Source organism: Sinocyclocheilus anshuiensis, unplaced genomic scaffold (assembly GCF_001515605.1).
Source record: "Sinocyclocheilus anshuiensis isolate Anshui unplaced genomic scaffold, SAMN03320099.WGS_v1.1 scaffold468, whole genome shotgun sequence".
NCBI classification, from domain to species: Eukaryota; Metazoa; Chordata; class Actinopteri; order Cypriniformes; family Cyprinidae; genus Sinocyclocheilus; species Sinocyclocheilus anshuiensis.
The window spans coordinates 75,571-82,636 of NW_015557069.1; the positions used below are offsets into that span (position 1 = coordinate 75,571).

The 7,066-nt window shown below is 40.7% G+C and overlaps 1 pseudogene; it reads left to right on the forward strand.

Moving 5' to 3' along the window:
- Positions 1-7,066, forward strand: part of LOC107676705 (CCAAT/enhancer-binding protein zeta-like) — a 25,392-nt pseudogene that overhangs the window by 11,232 nt on the left and 7,094 nt on the right.

Below are 7,066 nucleotides of genomic sequence, written 5' to 3' on the forward strand. Positions count from 1 at the left end.
TTCAGCACGCGCAGGTCCAGGATTGGTCGTAACCCACCGCCTTTCTTGGGTACGATGAAGTATGGGCTGTAAAAACCTGACCTCATCTCGGCTGGAGGGACCGGCTGTATCGCGTCCTTCGCCAGCGGGACCGCGACCCCTGCACGCAAGACAGGAGCATCCCTGTTCAGCACAGAGGAGAACCGAATGCCCCTGAACTTGGGAGGGCGCCGGGCGAATTGAATCGCATAGCCGAGTCTGACGGTTCACATGAGCCAGCGAGACGGCCTGGGGCACGCTAACCAGGCCCCCAGCGACCGAACAGGCGGGACTAGGGAAACCACCGACGTACCCGCAGTGGGGCAGCGCAGTGGAACACAGGGACCCAACCCGGGAGGCTTCCGTGCGTCCCAGGGTGGGGTCTGAGTGCGCGGCGCGCCACTTACCTGGCTCCACGGCTGGGCAGGGGGCTCGTGAGGAGGCATAGCGTCCTTGAACCGGACCCTGCTGCCCACTGGCAAAGGGAGAGGGGGACGGCCGTGTGGAGACTGGGTCTCGTGCACCGCCAGTCGAACGTGACTGACTGAAAGGGAACACTGATTACCTCTTCATCATGGCACCTGTTAGTGGGTGGGATATATTTGGCAGCAAGTGAACATTTTGTCCTCAAAGTTGATGTGTTAGAAGCAGGAAAAATGAGCAAGCGTATGGATTTGAGCGAGTTTGACAAGGGCCAAATTGTGATGGCTACATGACTGGGTCAGGGCATCTCCAAAACTGCAGTTCTTGTGGGGTGTTCCCGGTCTGCAGTGGTCAGTATCTATCAAAAGTGGTCCACGGAAGGAACAGGGGTGAACCGGCTTGTCACAGGCGGTGACAGGGTCATGGGTGGCCAATTGATGCACATGGGGAGCGAAGGCTGGCCTGTTTGGTCTGATCCAACAGATGAGCTACTGTAGCTCTAATTGCTCAAGAAGTTAATGCTGGTTCTGATGGAAAGGTGTCAGAATACACAGTGCATCTCAGTTTGTTGCGAATGGGGCTGCATAGCCGCAGACCAGTCAGGGTGCCCATGCTAACCCCTGTCCACCGCCGAAAGCACCAACAATGGGCACGTAAGCATCAGAACTGGACCACAGAGCAATGGAAGAAGATGTCGAGGTCTGATGAATCACATTTTCTTTTACATCATGTGGATGGCCGTGTGCGTGTGCATGTCCGTCCCGTCCACCACCGAAAGCGCCAACAGTGGGCACGTGAGCATCAGAACTGGACCACGGAGCAATGGAAGAAGCTGGCCTGGTCTGATGAATCAAGATTTCTTTTACATCACGTGGATGGCCGGGTGTGTATGCGTCGCTTTCCTGGGGAACACATGGCACCAGGATGCACTATCGGAAGAAGGCAAGGCAGTGTGATGCTTTGGACAATGTTCTACTGGGAAACCTTGGGTCTTGCCATCCATGTGGATGTTACTTTGATTCATACCACCTACCTTAATATTGTTGCAGACCATGTACTCCCTTTCATAGAAACGATATTCCCTGGTGGCTGTGGCCTCTTTCCGCAGGATAATGGACCCTGCCACAAAGCAAAAATGGTTCAGGAATGGTTTGAGGAGCGCAACAATGAGTTTGAGGTGTCGATTTGGCCTCCAAATTCCCCAGATCTCAATCCAATCGAACATCTGTGGGATGTGCTGAACAAACAAGTCCGATCCATGGAGGCCCCACCTCACAACTTACAGGACTTAAAGGATCTGCTGCTAACATCTTGGTGCCAGATACCACAGCACACCTTCAGGGGTCTAGTGGAGTCCATGCCTCGAGTCAGGGCTGTTTTGGCAGCAAAAGGGGGACCAACACAATATTAGGAAGGTGGTCATAATGACATGGACATGTTATGTCTGATCGGTGTATATAGTCACAGAATCACCATTTTCCTGATCAATCATTGCTGCCACTTCCAAGTACTTGAGTACATAGGTACCCCTGCCCATTCCTAGATTTAAATATTTACTTTTTTGACATTCCAATTCCAATGTCTGCATTTTCTTAAGGATTAAAAATTGCTCTTTGAAAGGGTGTACTTGATTTCTTATGCTGTTACATTGTCATTATGTCAGTGACAAAATGGTCTTAAAATAACAATAATCATTTATCATTTATCTAGTATCAATTTTTTTTCTAGTATTGTCTGTGTTATTGTGACAGGCCTACTGATTTTGTAAAGCTGCCTCCACATGCCACTTTTTATGAGCCTTTTTCGGTTACACTTTACTTGAAGGGGTGTGCATAAGACTGACATGACACCTTCATAATCATGACATGACACCTACATAATCATGACATGACACGTCATGAATATGAAGGTTTTTTATGCATGTTTATGACAACTGTCATTAAGTGTCATTCACTCAGTTATGTAATTTTTAATGCAAAGATGACATTGTTTGAGATGTCTTTGTTATGGGCTATGGTTAGGGGTAAGGGTAGGGGTAGGGTTAGGTCAAATAATGTCATATTTGCATTAAAAATGACAACTGAGCGAATGACACTTAATGACAGTTGTCATAAACATGCATAAAACCTCCTTCATATTCATGACATGTGTCATGTCATGATTATGAAGGTGTCATGTCAGTCTTATGCACACCCCTTCAAGTAAAGTGTTACCCCTTTTTCTTTATTGCAAACCTTTCTTGTCTTCAGGTAGTTTAAATAAGGTGACATATGACCCCATGAACAGAAACCCTTTATACTGCGGGGCTGATCACACGGCCCTCTGGGAACTGCAGAAGGTACCGAGGCTAGACTGTCTTTCCATTCTTCTCATTATCACTGTGATCTGTGCTCTGACATCATGTTCTTTCTTTCAGCTGTCCCTTCATTTCCATCCCTCCGTGGCTCTTTTTGCTAAGACTTTATTGCAGGTAATAACTTTCTCAAAATGATCAAAATGATACAATTCACTTGTTACAAAATGGTACTAGGCTATATCTTGTTACACACTCCATGTCTTATTTTGAACGATTTATCTTTGCATAGAAAAAAAAAAAGTCTGCCTTTTGTAGTTTACATCAAAATATAGAAACCTTAACCTTTTTGTGTCAATTGCAATGTAAATTTTGTCTCTTTAGAAGGTTTCGAATTTACCAATTGAGTTGCTGTGCTTATGTAATGATTAGGGATGCACCGATACCACTTTTTCCAGTACTCGCCCGATACCGATACTTTTATTTTTGGTACTTGCCGATACAGAGTACCGATACCAATATTTTTATTGCATTTGTAAATTTTTTCAATATTGGGTACAGAAACCAAAAGGGTATGTATAATGTTAGTTGGTTAACTCCAAATGATGCGTGTGCTAAGTGAGTGAACATCAAAGATCACACAACAGAATTGCACTCGCTCTTGCTCTCTCTCTCTCTCTCTCTACCGTTAAGTAACTTGTGCATTGTTTTACTTACTTGTTTATGACATATCCGACCGAACTACAAACTTTCCAGTGATGTCTGTGAGAAAGATATTCACTCGACAAACTCGCACATCTGCGCTGCCGCGCACTCAATCCACTCAGCCTGCTTTGCTTATCAGCTCGCACATGTCAGCTATACAGGCGTTAATACTGAATGTTTAACATTATATTCATTGCATACATATACATCGTATACATCCTTAATCTCTAATAACTCCATTCTGCTGTCTGTTGTCGTGTTTCTTTGTCCACTTATCACATGTTGTGTGGTATCGGCGTTTGGTATCGGGGCATCGTAATGAGTACGAGTACAGAAGCTCAGTATCGGGCATCCCTAGTAATAATGTAACTGTGCACAATACATCGAAAGCTGGATAGATTGTTACTTATAGCATATGTTTCGTATTATAACAAATCTCAATTTATAGCAGATGTTTCAGATTATAACAATCCTCAAAATAACGTAACAATATGCAAAGATCTTGATGCAATATGAGATGTTAAATTGGCTAACAATTCTGTATGTTATGTCTGAGGGTACTTGTTCAGGGCTTCCCATACATTGATTTATTTGTGGCTGCCCGCCACAATATCAACACTGACCGCCACAAATAGATTTTTCAAAAGGCTTTGACTTCGTTTAATAAACATGAGCACTGCACCGTTTCAAAATCAAAACGCGGCATGGGTGTTTTTATATAAATGTATCTTTTTTGAAGGGAACAGATTGTCTTCAGAAAAGTTTTGATGTCATTTTCATTTAAAGGGGTCATATGATGTTGCTAAAAAGAACATTATTTTGTGTATTTGGTGTAATGAAATCGTCCTCTTTTGGAAGGCCAAACAAAGTAGTTTCGCAATGCGTCACACAGTGCCTTCACGACATGGCGGCAGCAATAACAATACTACAGCGAGAATAAAAGTTACACCTTCTTTCTTTGCGTGAACATTTGGGCGGCGTTATGCAAATCTTCTCACATAGTGATGTAGATATGTGGGGGCGTGTTAGAACGAGCCGTTTTAGGTAGGTGTGGCTGACTCTTAACTTTTATAAAGAATATCTCTTTGGATTTGAGACTTTAGTCTTTGCAACTTTACAGATCTTCTTTATGCACCAAGAGCTTGTAACACTCCAAAGAGAAAGGACAAATTGAAATCGCATCAAATGACCCCTTTAATCTTTTTTATAATGCATGATAAAGCAGCGTTTATAAATGCAGCGCTTTGATTACAGCCGTTACCGGGTAAACCGCTATTTCTGCAGCACCAAAAGCGCCTCCTGCTGGCAGAGAATGAATTTGCACTTTCAATAAGCCCGTCTGCTGTTTTATATTTACATTATATAAAAATACATATATATTTCCCCCAGGGGAAGTACCGGCACACATAGAGTGTAAGTCTATGGGAAACACTGATATATTTTCAAATATAATTTATTACTGTGATGGCAAAGCTGATTTTTTTTTTATCAACCATTACTCCAGTCTTCAATGTCACATGATCCTTCAATAATCATTCTAATGCATATATATTTCCCCCAGGGGAAGTGCCGCCACACATAGAGTGTAAGTCTGTGGGAAACACTGCTTGTTGTATTACTAGCTGAATCCTTACAGATAATATGGCACATATTGCTTGTGGTGCTTTAACCTGCTTATTGTGATCATATTTAATAAATTAAATGTAACTCATTCAAATGATTGTACAGCTCAGACTAATTGTACAGTTAATATAGGGCTCTAGTAAAATGAAGTAATTATTAGGAATGCACTGATCAATCAGCATTGGCCAATCTTAGTTTTAAGATATTTTTGATTTGTGTAAGCCTCAAATTTCATAATTATTCTAGAGTGCTGAGACAATTGTCTGTCATAGTTTTATGTAACAGCAGTGGCTCAGGGCACATGACCAAAATTGTATTGGTTGGACAGGGTATTTTTATTTTTTTTTGCAGTTTTTTGCAGTTTTTGACAAAAGATTTAAACTCCTCTCTGTCAAACCAACAGTGTTCATGTGGTCTGAACAGGCGCATTAACAGCCTTTCAATCAAATTAAAATCTTGATCGCATCAAACATTTGTCTCAGTGTAAACCGGTCTTAATGTTGATAGATGACCGGAAGCGAGGTTTAAGACTGCATGACTTTGAAATATTCAAACTTCAGCTTTTTTTTTTTTTTTTTAGCAACTTCAAACTTTTAGCCATCAAACTTTTTTATTATTATTATTATTATTATCCATTTGACCCACAGGGAGAGTTCATCTTGTACACGGGGGATCTGCTTCAGGACTTCACACTTATCCGATTCTTAGATCGCTTTGTATTTAGGAATCCAAAACAAACGAAGGGAAAACGTAAGCAAACTCTGCAAAATGACACTTTGGACTCTTAAACTGGTGACTTCATTAAATTTGCTAAATTGATCCTTTACATTCTAGAAAACACAGATGCTACAGTGATGCAGCCCAAAAACAGGAGGACGTTCAACAATGTTCAGTCATTACCTGGTGAGAAATTGTATTTATCATACCTGTTGAATTATTATAGAGTTCAGTTGTTGTGTAATCACAGGGGTGCAGTTATTGACTATTGTACTACTATACATGCACAGAGTTTAAACGCAGTCCTATCAGATGAGCACCTGCTCCATTTTAGGTGTCATGTTCCATTATTTCCCAATATTTTCTAAATGAATAATATTAAAATTTGTGAAATTAATAAGCTGGCCAATTCCAGTTGTCTCATTACTCCAACATATTTTACAAAGATTTGGAGATATCTGGAATGTGAAAGATCTTGAATTTGCAATATACCCAAAATCGTGTATGGAAATAGCTCAAGGGCAGATTTCCTTTGCAGCTGACCAAAATTTATACAATTCATTTTTTTTGTCTGAAAACTTGCCTAATGACAGCTGTGATGTTTCAATAGATATTATATATATATTAAAAAAAGCTGCAAACCTTATGTGTGCTTTATTTTTCAATGATTTAAAACAAAGTTTTAAAAAAGAGCACAAAAGTTACTTTTCATAAAAATGTGACCGATTTATTCACACTTACATCAATAATTAAGAGATCAAGTAAATAAGCTCCTCTCTAGAGATTTTTTCCCCCCAGCTAACTAACAGAACTATGAACACTGGATGTCTTTCCCAAGATAAAAGTGTTGTTCACAGGCTGTTTTATTTCAATCTTTTTGTGGTTAAAACACAGATTAAATGATTACATGATGCATCAGTAAGTTAAAGAACACCAAAACGGTTTTTATTGTTTGAATTTTGTGATAAAATTAACAGAATCTGAAAGCTGAGACTTTGATTCTTATCAAAAGTAAGATTATTAGATGGGAGGAGCGCTATAAATAATGTTTAGTGAAATTTTACTCAGCTATCAAATTAAAACCGCTTGGACTAAAAGATAGATCTTGGGATGTAAAGGGTTCACCCAAAAATGTAAACTGTCATCATTTATTCACCCTCACATTGTAACAAACACATAAGTGAAGTGAAGTGACATGTGGCCAAGTATGGTGACCCATACTTGGAATTAGTGCTCTGCATTTATCCCATCCAAAGTGCGCACACACAGCAGTGAACACACACACAC